General features: G+C 44.5%; 1 protein-coding gene across 4 annotated transcripts in view; it reads right to left on the bottom strand.

Annotated features, from left to right (window-relative positions):
• The window catches only part of FSTL4 (follistatin like 4), a 432,333-nt gene that overhangs the window by 81,583 nt on the left and 332,989 nt on the right, over window positions 1-17,761 (bottom strand). The gene's annotated exons all lie outside the window — the stretch shown is intronic.

Consider the following 17,761-nt stretch of genomic DNA (forward strand, 5'->3'; position numbering starts at 1 on the left):
AAAAAAAAAAAAAAAAAAAAACAAAAAAAAACAAAACATTCTATGAAGCCACATGACCCTGATACTAAAACCAGACAAGGATACCACTGAAAAAGAAAATTATAGGACAATATATTTGATGAATATAGATGCAAAAATTCTCAACAGATATTAGCAAACTGAATCCAACAACACATAAAAAATATCGTACACCATGACCAAGTGGGATTCTTCCCAAGGTCACAAGGATGGTTCAACATATCCAGATCAATTAAAGTGATACACCACACAAACAAAAGAAAAGACAAAAACCACATGATCATCTCAATAGATGCAGAAAAACCATTTGACAAAATTCAACATCCATTCATGATAAAAACTCTTACAAAAGTGGGTATAGAGAGAATGTATCTCAATATAATAAAAACTATTTATAACAAACCTACAGCCAATATAATATTCAATGGTGAAAAGCTGAAAGCCTTCCCGCTAAAATCTGGAACAAGTCAAGGATGCTCACTGTCACCTTTTCTATTCAACACAGTATTAGAAGTCCTAGCCACAGCAATCAGATAAGAAAAAGAAGTAAAATGTATCCAAGTTGGAAGGGAAGAAGTAAAATTGTCTTCATAGCAGATGATATGATACTATATACAGAAAACCTTAAAGACTCCACACAAAAACTACTAGAACTGATAAACAAATTCAGCAGGGTAGCAGGATACAAGATTAACATACAGAAATCGGTTGCATTTCTTTATACCAACAATGAAATATCAGAAAGAGAATGTCAAAAAACAATACCTTTAAAATAGCACCCCCCAAAATAAAATACTTAGGAATAAACCTGACGAAAGAGGTGAAAAATTTATACACTGAGAACTATAAAATATTAATAAGGAAATTGAAACTGATTCAAAGAAATGGAAAGATATCCCATGCTCTTGGATTGGAAGAATTAATAAAGTTAAAATGGCGATACTACCGAAAGCAACTAAAAATTTAATCTGATCCCTACCAAATTATCCATGACATTTTTCACAGAAGTAGAATAAATAATCCTAAAATTCATATGGAACCATAAAAGACACAGAATGAATTGCCAAAGCAGCCCTGAAGAAAAAGAACAAAGCAGGATGCATAATCCTCCCAGACTTCAGACAATACTACAAAACTACAGTAATCAAAACAGTGTGGTATTGGCACAAAAACAGACATATGGACCAATGGAAGAGAATAGAGGGCCCAGAAATAAACCCACACACCTATGGTCAGTTAATCTTCGACGAAGGAGGTAAGAAAATACAATGGAAAAAAGACAGTCTATTCGGCAAGTGGTGTTGGGAAAGTTGGAGAGCTGCATGTAAATCAATGGAGTTAGGAAACACCCTCTCACCATACACAAAAATAAACTCAAAATGTCTTAAAGACTTAGACATAAGACATGACACCATAAAACTCCTAGAAGAGAACATAGGCAAAACATTCTCTGACATAAATCATACCAATGTTTTCTTAGGTCAGTCTCCCAAGGCAACAGAAATAAAAACAAACAAATGGGACCCAGTCAAACTTATAAGCTTTTGCAAAGCAAAGGAAACCATAAACAAAATGAAAAGATAACCTACAGAATGGGAGAAAATATTTGCAAATGATGCAACTGACAGGAGCTTAATATAGAAGCAGCTTATACAACTCAATAACAAAAAACCAAACAACCCAAACGAAAAATGGGGAGAAGACCTACATAGACATTTCTACAAAGAAAAAATACAAACAGCCAATAGGCACATAAAAAGATGCTCAATGTCATTAATTATTAGAGAAATGCAAATCAAAACTACAATGCAGTACCACCTTATACCGGTCAGAACGGCCATTACTAAAAAAGTCTATACAAATGCTGGAGAGGATGTGGAGAAAAGGGGACCCTCCTACATTGTTGGTAGGAACATAAGTTGGTGCAACCACTGTGGAAAACAATAGGGCAGTTCCCTAGGAAACTAAAAATAGAATTACCCTATGATCCAGCAATCCCATTCCTGGGCATATAACCAGAAAAAACTATAATTCAAAAAGGTACATGGGAGAGGGGGACGATGGCGGAAGAGTATGAAGCGGAGATCACCTTCCTCCCCACAGATACATCAGAAATACATCTACACGTGGAACAACTCCTACAGAACACCCACTGAACGCTGGCAGAAGACCTCAGACGTCCCAAAAGGCAAGAAACTCGCCACGTACCTGGGTAGGGCAAAAGAAAAAAGAATAAACAGAGACAAAAGGATAGGGACGGGACCTGCACCAGTGGGAGGGAGCTGTGAAGGAGGAAAGGTTTCCACACACTAGAAGTCCCTTCACAGACGGAGACTGCGGGTGGCGGAGTGAGGAGGCTTTGGAGCTGCGGAGGAGAGCACAGCAACAGGGGTGCAGAGGGCAAAGCGGAGAGATTCCCACACAGAGGATCGGTGCCCACCGGCACTCACCAGCCCGAGAGGCTTGTCTGCTCACCCGCTGGGGTGGGCAGGGGCTGAGAGCTGAGGCTCCGGCTTCAGTCGGATTGCAGGGAGAGGACTGGCGGCGTGAACACAGCCTGAAGGGGTTAGTGCGCCACCGCTAGCCGGGAGGGAGTCCGGGAAAAAGTCTGGAGCTGCCGAAGAGGCAAGAGACTTTTTCTTCCCTCTTTGGTTCCTGGGGCGCGAGGAGAGGGGATTAAGAGCACTGCTTAAAGGAGGTCCAGAGACGGATGCAAGCCGCGGCTATCAGTGCAGAACCCAGAGACGGGCATGAGACACTAAGGCTGCTGCTGTGGCCACCAAGAAGCCTGTGTGCGAGCAAAGGTCACTGTCCACACCTCCCCTCCCGAAGCCTGTGCAGCCCGCCACTGCCAGGGTCCCGTGATCCAGGGACAACTTCCCCGGGAGAAGGCACAGCGTGCCTCAGGCTGGTGCAACATCATGTTGGCCTCTGCTGCCGCAGGCTCGCCCCTCATTCCGTGCCCCTCCCTCCCCCTCTGCCTGAGTGAGCCAGAGCCCCTGAATCAGTGGCTCCTTTAACCCCGTCCTGTCTGAGCGAAGAACAGACGCCCTACGGCGACCTACACGCAGAGGCGGGGCCAAATCCAAAGCTGAGCCCCGGGAGCTGTGCGAACAAAGAAGAGAAAGGGAAATTTCTCCCAGCAGCCTCAGGAGCAGCGGATTAAATCCCCACAGTCAACTTGACGCACCCTGCATCGGTGGAATACCTGAATAGACAACGAATCATCCGAAATTGAGGAGGTGGACTTTGAGAGCAAGATATATTATTTTTTCCCCTTATACTCTTTTGTGAGTGTGTATGTGTATGCTTCTGTGTGAGATTTTGTCTGTATAGCTTTGCCTTCACCATTTGTCCTAGGGTTCTGTCTGTCCGTTTTTGGTTTGTTTTTTACTTAAAATTTTTTTTTTCTCAATAATTATTTTTTATTTTAATAGCTTTCATCTATTTTATCTTATTTTATCCCCTTTCTTTCTCTTCCTTCCTCCCTCCCTCCCTCTCTCTCTCTCTTTCTCTCTTTCTTTCTTTCCTTTCTACTTTCTCTCCCTTTAATTCTGAGCCGTTTGGATGAAGAGCTCTTGGTGCTGCAGCCAGGAGTCACTGCTGTGCCTCTGCGGTGGGAAAGCCAACTTCAGGACACTGGTCCACAAGAGACCTCCCAGGCCCACGTAATATCAAATGGCGAAAATCTCCAAGAGATCTCCATCTCAACACCAGCACCCAGCTTCAATCAACAACCAGCAAGCTACAGTGCTGGACACCCTATGCCAAACAACTAGCAAGACAGAAACACAACCCCACCCATTAGCAGAGAGGCTGCCTAAAATCATAATAAGCCCACAGACACCCCAAAACACACCACCAGATGTGGACCTGCCCACCAGAAAGACAAGATCCAGCCTCATCCATCAGAACATAGGCACTCGTCCCCTTCACCAGGAAGCCTACACAACCCATTGAACCAACCTTAGACACTGGGGGCTGACACAAAAAACAACGGGAACTATGAACCTGCAGCCTGCAAAAAGGAGACCCCAAACACAGTAAGATAAGCAAAATGAGAAGACAGAAAAACACACAGCAGATGAAGGAGCAAGATAAAAACCCACCAGACCTAACAAATGAAGAGGAAATAGACAGTCTATCTGAAAAAGAATTCAGAATAATGATAGTAAAGATGAACCAAGATCTTGCAAATACAATAGAGAAAATGCAAGAAACATTTAACAAGGACCTAACTAAAACCTTTACTGTCAGACAAGGAAAAGCTGAGAGAGTTCAGAACCACCAAAGCAGCTTTACAACAAATGCTAAAGGAATTTCTCTAGGCAAGAAACACAAGAGAAGGAAAAGACCTACAATAACAAACCCAAAACAATTACAAAAAGAGTCATGTACCAAAATGTTCATTTCAGCTCTATTTACAATAGCCAGGAGATGGAAGCAACCTAAGTGTCCATCATCGGATGAATGGATAAAGAAGATGTGGCACATATATACAATGGAATATTACTCAGCCATAAAAAGAAACGAAATTGAGTTATTTGTAGTGAGGTGGATGGACCTAGAGTCTGTCATACAGAGTGAAGTAAGTCAGAAAGAGAAAAAGAAATACTGTATGCTTACACACATACATGGAATAAAAAAAAAAGTTCTTAAGAACCTAGGGGCAAGACAGGAATAAAGACCAAGACCTACTAGAGAATGGACTTGAGGACATGGGGAGGGGGAAGGGTAAGCTGGGACAAAGTGAGAGAGTGGCATGGACATATATACACTACCAAACGTAAAATAGATAGCTAGTGGGAAGCAGCTGCATAGCACAGGGAGATTAGCTAGGTGGTTTGTGACCACCTAGAGGGGTGGGATAAGGAGGGTGGGAGGGAGAGAGACACAAGAGGGAAGAGATGTGGGAACATACGTATATGTATAACTGATTCACTTTGTTATAAAGCAGAAAGTAACACACCGTTTCAAAGCAATTATACTCCAATAAAGATGTTAAAAAAATGTATATGCACCCCAGTGTTCATAGCAGCACTATTCACAACAGCCAAGACATGGAAACAACGTAAATGTCCATTGACAGATGAATGGATAAAGAAGATGTGTTACATATATACATGGTAATACTACTCAGCCATATAAAAAATGAAATAATGCCATTTGCATCAACATGGATGCAACTAGAGATTATCATACTAAGTAAGTCAGAAAGAGAAAGACAAATACCATACGATATCACTTATATATTTAATCTAAAATATGACACAAACGAACCTATCTATGAAACAGAAGCAGAATCATGGACATAAAAACAGACTGGTGGTTGCCAAGGGGGAGGGGGTTGGGGGAGGGATGGAGTGGGAGGTTAGGGTTAGCAGATGTATACATTTTTATATATAATGGATAAACAACATTGTCCTGCTGTATTGCACAGAGAATTATATTCAATATCCTACGATAAACCATAACTGAAAAGAATATAAAAAAGTATATATATATGTATAACTGAATCAATTTTCTGTACAGAAGAAATTAACACAACATTGTAAATCAGCTATATTTCCATTAAAAAAAATATATATAGATTAAAAGAAGATGCAAGTGGCGAGTAGGGGTGGAAGACTTCTGAGTAGGAGATATTTAAGTAGTTATCTGTAAGAAGAGAAGAAACTAGCCAGGCCAAGAGTGCGGGGAAAGATAGTCTAGTCAGAGAAACAGCTTGTGCAAAGGCCCTGAGGTAGGATGGGCCTTAGAGTTCTCTGGGAACTGAAGAAGGCCAGTGTGGCTGAATCACAGGGAATAGGGCAGGTGTGTGTGGCACAGATGCAGTCAGAGAGGCAGAATGCAGCCGGATGGAACAGGCAGAGCCATGGTTCCTTAAAGGGAAGATGTAACAGTGTTAATTTAAGGCAATGGAAAGGGATGGGAAGGATTTTAAGTCAAGAAGGGCTGTGATCTGATTTGCATGCTAAAAGGATCATTTTGGCTACTGTGGGAATGGACCATTAGGGGAGAGGAGAGGATGCGGGGAGACCATCCAGGAGGCTAAGGCAGTGGTTCAGGGGAGACAGGTGGTGACTGTGTAGATGGGGAGAACAGGAAGGCTTGGAAATAATGTGGATGAGGGGGCAAGGGAAAGGGGTTTCAGGGTGACTCCCTCCTGCATTCCTGGCTTGATCCTCTTGCATAATACAGTGGCATTCCCTAAGGTGAGGCAAGCTGGGAGTGGAGGTCCAGAGACCCACACACAGGCTTGAGGTGCCACCTCTGTCTTGACTGATAGCCGCTAAACTTTCCCAAGGCGTGTGATCTGAAATGTAGATTACAAGCACATTCTTGTTCTCTTTAGTGAGTAAGACGTGAAGAGGATTTCTAAACTGTGGCACTCTTGTTACTACACAGCCTCAGCCGAGGAAGAGGAACAGACACAATCCTCTATTGTCCAGGGGCTGGGGGGTGACGAAGCAGCAGAAGCCAGACAGGGAGCCTGTCCCTGATGCGTCCCCTCACTCCACCTCTGCCCTGCAGCACAGGCTGGGCCCTCTCTGAGCAGGGACCATGCTTCATGCATGCAAAGGGGAGAAGCCATCGGGCCTTGCAAGAACATGAATAATATAGCTTGTTTTCTGTTTAATTATCTGGTCTCCTGAGGACGCTAAGTCACGGCTGCATTTTGTAAACAGGCATCAGCAGGCCATTTTGGAAACAGATTACATGAGTGTATTTGTTTTTGTCTCAACTCCAACTTCTGGAGTGCACCACAGCTCCGATGAACTCCTGCTGAGGGGTTCCTGAGCCTGGCGGTGGGCTCTGCTTCTCCCAGGGCCCATGGAGCTCCTGCCAACTTCTGTCTTAAAGGAAACATTGCTCACGGCCTCCGTCCTTTCCAACATGCCCCCCAAGGACCTTGGCCCACCACCTCCAGGTCCAGGGTGAGCCATGTTCAGACTGCGCCCTCCCTCTGTGTCCCCCCTCTGCTCCCATAACTTTGGTCACTGAGTATTTATCAAGGGGGCAGGGAGCTCAGCTGAGTCCAACTGTTGGAAGGAGAGGAGGTCAGTGTGGGGCGTTGGCCCTGACAGCCTGGTTTGGGTATTGGCAGAGGGGGCTCAGGGTTGAATTTGGAGGAGCTTTTCCCTCACCAGAGTGTGATGCTATGAGCACAAGCAGGGAAAGGGCAGCACGGAGTTAGGGAGGAGGCCTCTGGGGGCAGTGGTCAGAGGTGAGGCTGGAGATGTGGTCAAGAGCTGAGCTGGAGGGGCCCCATGACGACGGTGAGGAGTTTGGGTTTTATTCCACGAGAAGCCAACGGAGGATTTTAAGCAGGAGAGTAAAATGGTCTGATTTACACTTTTAAAGACCTTGTGCATCGGATGAGACGTTTTCAGCTGCATTAACAGAAAACCCCGAATGGGAATGGCGCTGCCTAGTAAGGAAAAGCTATTATCAACATAGCGAGAAGGCCCTGGTAGATTCATCCTGTGGTCCCAAGATGGCAAGCAGGCCCTCCGCTTCCTGCCCTGCAGCCCTCAGAGTGCAGCTGTGTGGCACAGCTTTAGGCGCTGCACCAGAGGGTGAGAGGAAGGACTCTCCCTTGAGCATGAACTGTGGGGACAAGGAAGCCTCTCTCAGAGGCCCTCACGCCCTGACTTCCCCTCAGATTTCCTTAGCCAGATTTGTGTCATGGGCTCACCCCAAAGCAACCACTGGAGAGAACCACCATGACTGGCTTGGGAGGCATGCAAATGTGGGAGGAGGTGGGCTGACCAAGGCTCTGTCTGAAAGAGGTGCATGGTGCTGGGGCAGCCTGCTGGGGGTTGCGTGGTGGGTGGACAGAGCGGGCAACAGAGGAGGGAGACCTGTTAGGAGCCAGACTATTCTGGGACAACTGTTAGAGGCAGGGCCAACAGATGTGTTGATTGACTGAATGGTGGGATTGACAGAAAGGAAAGGGTCAAGCACGAATATTAGAACTTTGGCCAGAAAAATTGCGTGGGGTTTGGTTCCATTTACTGAAAGGATAAGGAAGAAAGAGCAGATATTTCGGGTGAAATTCACGTTCTGTTTTTCCCACAGTAGGTGGACTGAGGGGTAGGCAGTTGGCTATTTGGGTCTGGGGCTCAGGAGCGTGGTCATGCCAGGGATACTGCTTTAGAATTCATCAATGCTAAGTGATATTTAAAACCATGGGACCCAGTGAGATCACCAGGGAGTGTGTGAAGAGGGGAGACATCTGAGAACTAAGTACTGGTCCCCGCTGAGGTTTAGAGGTGGGAGGATGAGGAGAAGTCACAATGAGCCTGGGCAGGAGTGTGAGGGAGGGCGGGGGTCACCTGTGTCCAGTGCTGCCAACAGCTCCAGTCATGCCGGGACTGAGATCATGGGCTTGGCAACATGGAAGGCACTCAGGAACTAAATGTTTGGAACCTCTAGAGTTTCATTAGAGCACTGGGGAGTGAACTCATCTTTGGAATAGGCTGAGAGAGGACAGCAGGTGCAGAGGAGGAGTTCATTAGAAGAGTTTTGTCAGGAAGGGGAGCAGAGAAATGCGATGGTGGGTGGAAGGCCAAGGAAAGCCTGGCTTCCAAACACAACAGCTTAAAAAACAAACCTGTGGGAACGATCAAATGGAGAGGGTGCACTTCATGATGCAAAAAAGAGAAGAGGTGATTCTAGAAGAAAAGCTTCTGAGTGGGTGAAGGTGGAGGGCCCCCAGAGAATCAGTGGAGGCCTGGCCAGGGTTGAGACGCTGCGCTTCATGACAGAGGGTGGGCAGAGCCTGGGTGCAGGTGGAGATGTGGGAAAGTGCACCTGATGGTGAGAGACGGGGAAAGGCCTGTTTGGTGTATATCAGTGCTTCACAACCTGGGGTGATTCTGCGCCCCCAGGAGACATTTGGTAATTTCTGGGGAGTTGTCACATCTTGGGGAGGGAGTGTTTTCCTACTGGCATCTAGTGGGTGCAGGTCAGGGATGCTGCTAAACGTACTACAAAGCACTTAAAAGTCCCCACAACAAAGAATGATCTAGTCCCAAACGTCAACAGTGGCACCATGGAGAATCGTGGTTTACATTAATAACCACAATTAACAGTAATAATGTGACTTGTACAGCCCTCAAAGAAATACTGATCCTTAATCCTTGAAAGGAAAAGCCCTTTCACAAAATTTAAGAAAATTCAAGCATCTTTTCTGACCACAACGCTATGAGATTAGAAATCAATTACAGGGAAAAAGGCTGTAAAAAACACAAACACATGGAGGCTAAGCAATATGTTACTAAAGAACCAATGGATTGCTGCAGAAATCAGAGGAAATAAAAAAATACCTAGAGACAAATGACAATGAAGACACAACAATCCAAAACCTATGGGATACAGCAAAAGCAGTTTCAAGAGGGAAGTTTATAACAATACAATCTTACCTCAAGAAACAAGAAAAATCTCCAGTATACAACCTAACCTTACACCTAAAGAAACTAGAGAAAGAATAAACAAAACCTAAAGTTAGAAGAAACAGCCATAAAAAGGGAAATCGACAGTAACACAATAATAGTGGGGGACTTTAACACTCCACTTACACCAACGGATAGATCATCCAGACAGAAAGTTAATGAAGAAACACAAGCCTTAAATGACACAATAGACTAGATAGACTTAATTGATATTTATAGGACGTTCCATCTGAAGGCAGCAGAAAACACATTCTTCTCAAGTACACACAGAACACTCTCCAGGATAGATCACATCTTGGGTCACAAATCAAGCCTCGGTAAACTTAAGAAAATTGAAATCATATCAAGCACTTTTCTGAGCACAACACTATGAGATTAGATATCAATTACTGGAAAACACCTGTAAAAAACAAACACACGGCAGCTAAACAATATGCTACTAAATAACCAAGAGATCGTTGAAGAAATCAAAGAGGAAATTAAAAAATACCTAGAGACAAATGACAATGAAAACACGATGACCCAAAACCTATGGGATGTAGCAAAAGCAGTTCTAAGAGGGAAGTTTATAGCAACACAGTCCTATCTCAAAAACCAAGAAAAACCTCAAATAAACAACCTAACCTTACACCTAAAGCAACTAGAGAAAGAAGAAGAAAAAACCCCAAAGTTAGTAGAAGGAAAGAAATCATAAAGACCAGAGCAGAAATAAATGAAATAGAAATGAAAAAAAAATAGCAAAGATCAATGAAACTAAAAGTTGGTTCTTTGAGAAGATAAACAAAATTGATAAACCTGTAGCCAGACTCATCAAGAAAAAAAGGGAGAGGACTCAAATCAATAAAATTAGAAATGGGGCTTCCCTGGTGGCACAGTGGTTAAGAATCTGCCTGCCAATGCAAGGGACACTGGTTCAAGCCCTAGTGCGGGAAGACCCCACGTGCCATGGAGCAACTAAGCCCGTGCGCCACAACGACTGAGCCTGAGCTCTGGAGCCCACAAGCCACAACTACTGAGCCCATGTGCCACAACTACTGAAGGCTGCATGCCTACAGCCCATGCTCTGCAACAAGAGAAGCCATGACAACGAGAAGCCCACGCACTACAATGAAGGGTAGCCCCAGCTCACCGCAACTAGAGGAAGCCTGTGCACAGCAACAAAGACCCAACACAGCCAAAAATAAATAAATAAATAAATAAATAATAAAATAAAATTAGAAATGATAAAGGAGAAGTTACAACTGACACCACAGAAATACAAAGGATCATAAGAGGCTACTACAAGCAATTATATGCCAATAAAATGGACAACCTAGAAGAAATGAACAAATTCTTAGAAAGGTACAATCTTCCGAGACTGGACCAGGAAGAAATAGAAAATATGAACAGACCAATCACCAGTACTGAAATTGGAACTGTGATTGAAAAACTTCCAACAAACAGAAGTCCAGGACCAGCTGGCTTCACAGGTGAATTCTACCAAACAATTAGAGAAGAGCTAACACCTATCCTTCTCAAACTATTCCAAAAATTTGCAGAGGAAGGAACACTCCCAAGCTTATTCTACAAGGCCACCATCACCCTGATACCAAAATCAGACAAAGACGTGACAAAAAAAGAAAATTATAGGCCAATATCACTGATCAACATAGACGCAAAAATCCTCAACAAAATACTAGCAAATTGAATCCAACAATACGTTACAAGGATCATACACCATGATCAAATAGAATTTATCCCAGGGATTCAAGGAGTCTTCAGTATATGTAAATCAATCAATATGATATACCACATTACCAAACTGAAGAGAGAAGTTACAACTGACACCACAGAAATACAAAGGATCATAAGAGGCTACTACAAGCAATTATATGCCAATAAAATGGACAACCTAGAAGAAATGAACAAATTCTTAGAAAGGTACAATCTTCCGAGACTGGACCAGGAAGAAATAGAAAATATGAACAGACCAATCACCAGTACTGAAATTGGAACTGTGATTGAAAAACTTCCAACAAACAGAAGTCCAGGACCAGCTGGCTTCACAGGTGAATTCTACCAAACAATTAGAGAAGAGCTAACACCTATCCTTCTCAAACTATTCCAAAAATTTGCAGAGGAAGGAACACTCCCAAGCTTATTCTACAAGGCCACCATCACCCTGATACCAAAATCAGACAAAGACGTGACAAAAAAAGAAAATTATAGGCCAATATCACTGATCAACATAGACGCAAAAATCCTCAACAAAATACTAGCAAATTGAATCCAACAATACGTTACAAGGATCATACACCATGATCAAATAGAATTTATCCCAGGGATTCAAGGAGTCTTCAGTATATGTAAATCAATCAATATGATATACCACATTACCAAACTGAAGAATAAAACCATATGATCATCTCAGTAGATGCAGAAAAACTTTTGACAAAACTCAACATCCATTTATGATAAAAACTCTCCAGAAAGTGGGCATAGGAAACATACCCCAACATCATAAAGGCCATATACGACAAACCCCCAGCAAACATCATTCTCAAGGGTGAAAAACTGAAAGCATTTCCTCTAAGATGAGGAACAAGATAAAGATGTCCAGTCTCACCATTTTTTTTCAACATAGTTTTGGAAGTCCTAGTCACAGCAATCTGAGAAGAAAAAGAAATAAAAGGAATCCAAATTGGAAAACAAGAAGTAAAACTGTCACTGTTTTCAGATGATTATATATATACAAAGAAAATCCTAAAGGTGCTACCAGAAAACTACTAGAGCTCATCAATGAATCTGGTAAAGTTGCAGGTTATGAAATTAATACACAGAAATCTGTTGCATTTCTATACACTAACAATGAAAGATGAGAAAGAGAAATCAAAGAAACAATCCCGTTTACCATCGCATCAAAAAGAATAAAATACCTTGGAATAAACCTACCCAAGGAGAATAAAGACCTGTCCTCTGAAAACTATAAGATACTGATGAAAGAAATCAAAGATGACACAAACAGATGGAGAGATATACCATGTTCTTGGACTGGAAGAATCAATATTGTGAAAATGACTATACTACCTAAAGCAATCTACAGATTCAGTGCAATCCCTATCAAATTACCAAGAGCATTTTTTCACAGAATTAGAACAAAAAATTTTACGATTTGTATGGAAACACAAAAGAGCCTGAATAGCCAAAGCAATCTTGAGGGGGAGAAAAGCCCCCAAAAACAGAACAAAAAAACAAACAAAAAAAAGGGAGTTGGAAGAATCAGGCTCCTGACTTCAGACCAAACTACGAAGGTACAGTCATCAAAACAGTATGGTACTAGCACAAAAACAGAAATATAGATCAATGGAACAGGATAGAAAGCCCAGAAATAAACCCATGTATCTATGGTCAATTAATCTACAACAAAGGAGGCAAGACTATACAATGGAGGAAATACAGAATGGAAACACAAAAGAGCCTGAATAGCCAAAGCAATCTTGAGGGGGAGAAAAGCCCCAAAAAACAGAACAAACAAACAAACAAAAAAAGGGAGTTGGAAGAATCAGGCTCCTGACTTCAGACCAAACTACGAAGGTACAGTCATCAAAACAGTATGGTACTAGCACAAAAACAGAAATATAGATCAATGGAACAGGATAGAAAGCCCAGAAATAAACCCATGTATCTATGGTCAATTAATCTACAACAAAGGAGGCAAGACTATACAATGGAGGAAATACAGTCTCTTCAATAAGTGGTGCCAGGAAAACTGGACAGCTACATGTTAAAAAAATGAAATTAGAACATTCTCTAACAACATACAAAAAAATAAACTCAAAATGGATTAAAGACCTAACATGAGGCCAGACACTATAAAACTCTTAGAGGAAAACATAGGCAGAACACTCTCTGACACAAATTGCAGCTAGATGTTTTTCGAGTCGTCTCCTAGAGTAATGGAAATAAAGACAAAAATAAACAAATGGGACCTAATTAAACTCAAAAGCTTTTGCACAGCAAAGGAAACCATAAACAAAATGAAAAGACAACTCACAGAATGGGGGAAAATATTTGCAACCGATGTGACTGACACAGGATTAATCTCCAAAATATACAAACAGCTCATGCAGCTCAATATAAAAAAAACAAAAACAAACCAAACAACCCAATCAAAAACTGGGTGGAAGATTTAAGTAGACATTTCTCCAAATAAGACATACAGATGGCCAAGAGGCACATTAAAAGATGTTCAACATAGCTAATTATTAGAAAAATGCAAATCAAAACTACAATGAGGTATCACCTCACACCAGTCACAATGGCCATCATCAACGTCTACAAGCAATAAATGCTGGAGAGGGGGTGGAAAAAAGGGAACCCTCCTACACTGTTGGTGGGAATGTAGATTGTTGCAGCCACTACAGAAAACAGTATGGAGGTTCCTTAAGAAACAAAAAATAGAGCTACCATATGACCCAGCAATCCCACTCCTGGGCATGTATCTAGAGAAAACCATGGTTCGAAAGGATACATGCACCCTAATGTTCACTGCAGCACTATTTACAATAGCCAAGACATGGAAGCAACGAAAATGTCCATGGAAAGATGAATGGATCAAGAAGATGTGGTACATATATGCAATGGAATATTACTCAGCCATAAAAAGAACAAAATAATGGCATTTGAAGCGACATGGGTGGACCTAGAGATCGTCAGACCGAGTAAAGTTAAGTCAGACAGAGAAAGACGAATATCATATGGTATCATTTATATGTAGAATCTAAAAAATGGTACAAATGAACCTATTTACAAAAACGAAATAGAGTCACAGATGTAGAAGATGAACTTATGGTTACTGAGGAGGAAATGGGGGGAGACGGACAAATTGGGAGATTGGGACTGACATATACCCACTACTATATATAAAATAGGTAACGAATAAGGACCTCCTGTACAGCACAAGGAACTCTACTCAGTACTCTGTAATGACCTATGTGGGAAAAGAATCTAAAAAAGAGTGGATATACGTGTATGTATAACTGATTCACTTTGCTGTACGGCAGAAACTAACACAACATTGTAAATCAACTATACTCCAATAAAAGTTAATTAAAAAAGAATAAAGACTATAAATAGCACCACAAAAAAGAAGAGTCCCCACACAATAATGATCTGGTCCCAAATGTCAGTAATGGCACCATGGAGAACTGCGTTTACGTTAATAACCACAAATAACAGTAGTAGTGTGACTTGTAGAGTGCTCTAAGAAACACTTATCCTTAACCCTTGAAAGTAAAGGTTCTTTCTCTCACTTCCCTTCCCTAGGCAGGGCCGGCTTGCACATGTGCACGAAGCCCCGTGTAGACCAACCTAGGTCCTGGCAGTTACACTGTGGGGGCTAGAGGAGGCCCTTAGTTCCTCCCCGTGGCTTGACAAGGCCAATCCTTACTCCAAGGCTCGGCCATCATGCTTTGCTGCTGACACCAGGATTGGTGGACCCCCTGCTGCTCCTGGGGTGGCAGGGTCTCCATTCAGGGAGGTGACTGGGGAGGGGGGACCTCAGAAGAGTGGGTGTTATGATCATCGTAGTTGTGACATTAGAAACCGACTCAGTTGCCTTTGCTGAAACCTTCCTTGTGTCGGGCAAGATGCATGGCACCAAAATATTGGGATGTGAGAAATCTCTTTTCCCTCTATGGGATATTTCTCTCTCTCTTTTGTCTTGGGTAGGTTCTTTAAATTATCTCTCGGAGAGAACCCTATAATGTATGCTTTGTCCAAGGACAGATCTTGGTAAGAAAAATGCCTCCCGTTTCCTCTCCAAAGACTCCACTGCCATCTGTCAGTTTGGAAATCTCCACATCTTGACCCACAGCAAATTGCTTCTGGCTGCATCCAACAACGTAGTTCCTGCCCTGAGAGGCACACTCAGAGGCTGCAGGCTGGCTGAGTGAACGGTCCATTTTAGGGATGAATGAGCCAAAAATCTCATCTACCTCTCCCCATCTTTACAACTATAGCCAAACCACCCTTGCACCCCTCTGAGTTCACCCCTTTCTCTTCATCTCCTCCAAGGTTGCTCCGGTCAGGACCTCATTATTGGTCGGAACAGCAGCCTCTTCTCTGGGAATGTCTCCACCAACAGGCAGCTTGCCTCCAAGCCACCTCCCTGTTCACTGTCTCTGGAGGGAGCCCAACTCCTCTGCCTGGTGTTAAAGGCCCGCGAGCACCTATTTCCAGCTGCATCCCCACAGCTCCCGCTTAGTCTGAGCCAAACTGAACACACTCTCCACATGTGTCTTGCCCTGGACCCAGAGAGAGTACTCAGGGCCTAAATGCTCAAAAACAGAGAAATTCCAGTGATCACAAGAGTAGAGGTGAAACTAAAACATCCTCTACAACTTGACACATGCAGCAGTTAGTGGGTTGAATTTTGGAGAGCTGACCTCCAGACCAAATGCAGGGGAGTCATCCCCTTACCAGGGACTCACAGGCTGGCAGGAGGTGCCTGGCAGGCAGGCCGCCCAGCATCCCTGGTGGGCTGGCCATCCGGGGTCTCATGCAATTGACAGGCCTGTCCCCATGTGGAGGAACGGGAAAAGCGAGGCGCAGAGAGTTACAGTGGCAGGACCAACACCCTGTAGTTCTGAACACTGCTGTGTACTTCTTAGCACCCCATTTCAGTGGGGTCAGAGGGAGAGGGGGCAACGATAAATTCCAGAAGAGAATCTGGGTTTCAACCTCACGAGACGAAGGTAACTGAAGAGTTAAACACAGTGCCTCCGCACCCTCCCTCACAGTCCCTCTGCCAGGCTGGGGGAGGGGGCAGGGGCAGCCTAAGGATGGAGCAATGGCGCCCTGTCCCTGGCAATGGGGACCGATTTATCTTGATCTCATGTGTTTTGCTCACGGTTGTGGCACTAAATGACTTTATGGCTGTATAACTGAAAAGTCTCATAGAGGCTGGGCCACCGTAGGGGTCCCAGCGCCCCGGGTGGAAGGGGACACACACACAGCCCGAGCAGAGGTCAGCGTGTGACAAATGGCTCTCTCATGGGGAGGGCTGCAGGTGGTGTGTGGGGACGTGTTTGGGCCTCACCTGGGATGCAGCCCATTTCAGGAAGCTGTGCTGGGCCCAGGCCCAGTTTCTCTTTGGCTCATTGTACAAACAGGCTCAGGTTCAAGTTCAAAGGCATCAGAATTCTTTGGAATAAAACAATCATCTGGGTTCTATAAATACCCTGCATATAAACAAATTGCACAGATACCCCAGGACCCTGACCTGACTTCTCCATCCATGGAGACCCCAGTTTCATACCTCCCACCTGCTTGCTTTATACTGACATCTGGCTGTCTGGAATATCCTCGGGATGCCGTCCTTTCTGCCCACTGTAACCCCATCTGTGCCAAGATGACCCTTCCCAGCCTCACCTCCGTCTCCACTCTGGCCCATCAGGAAGGAAAGGGTTCTGAGAAACTAGTTCCTGCTGTGGAGCCGACAACAGCCAGATGTGTGACCCTCTTAGGTCCTGGCCGGGTTGCTTCTGCAGTCATCTTGGGAAGGCTGGGGTTGGAGAAATGACCCTGATACCAGAAGGCCTGCCACCTGCCCTCAGCTCCATGGACGCCACACACCACGGTCCCCCGACAGACCACGGGCCAGCCCAGCAGTCCTCGGGAAGAACTGGGAGTCACTGGCCACAGGTTCCTTCTGTTAAACCCACGGTGCTTCAGGAGAGTGGAGTTAAGGTCTTGAAACACAGCTGAGCCCTCCCTCCTTAAGCCAGTGTGGCATGGTTGGAAGCAATCACCAACATGAAAATCCATCTGTCCGTTCACAGTCACTCACACCACGCCCCATGCGCCGAGTGCCTGCTGGGAGCCAGGCCCTGTGTGCCTGGAGCTATCAGACCCCTGGCTGAGGCCGCTCTTGTGGAACCGGTGCTCTGACGTCCACAGGACCTCTACCTTAGGCAGCCTGGCCTTCTCCTCCCCTCGTCTTCCCCGGCCCGTCCCCCTTCCCGGGCCCTGCCGCGCCGTCCTTTCTCATTCCTTCCGCCTCTCGCCCCAATGGTCCCAGGACTGGTCCCTTCCTCCTTCCCAAGCCTTTCAGCTCGGCCTGTCCTCCACTTCCATAACCACAGGCCAGAGCCTCCTGCCTCCCGCCCCACGTCCTGGACAGCCACCCTGATGCCTGGGGAAAGCCTGGAGCCCTCGTGAGAGCTGGTGCAGCCTGTCATTTCCTGTTCCACCCGCTGCACCCTCCTGAGGCTTCCAGCCCAGGCTGCCCCTACGGCCACACCCTC

Source organism: Neophocaena asiaeorientalis, unplaced genomic scaffold (assembly GCF_003031525.2).
Source record: "Neophocaena asiaeorientalis asiaeorientalis breed wild unplaced genomic scaffold, Neophocaena_asiaeorientalis_V1.1 scaffold235, whole genome shotgun sequence".
In the NCBI taxonomy this organism is placed as follows: domain Eukaryota; kingdom Metazoa; phylum Chordata; class Mammalia; order Artiodactyla; family Phocoenidae; genus Neophocaena; species Neophocaena asiaeorientalis.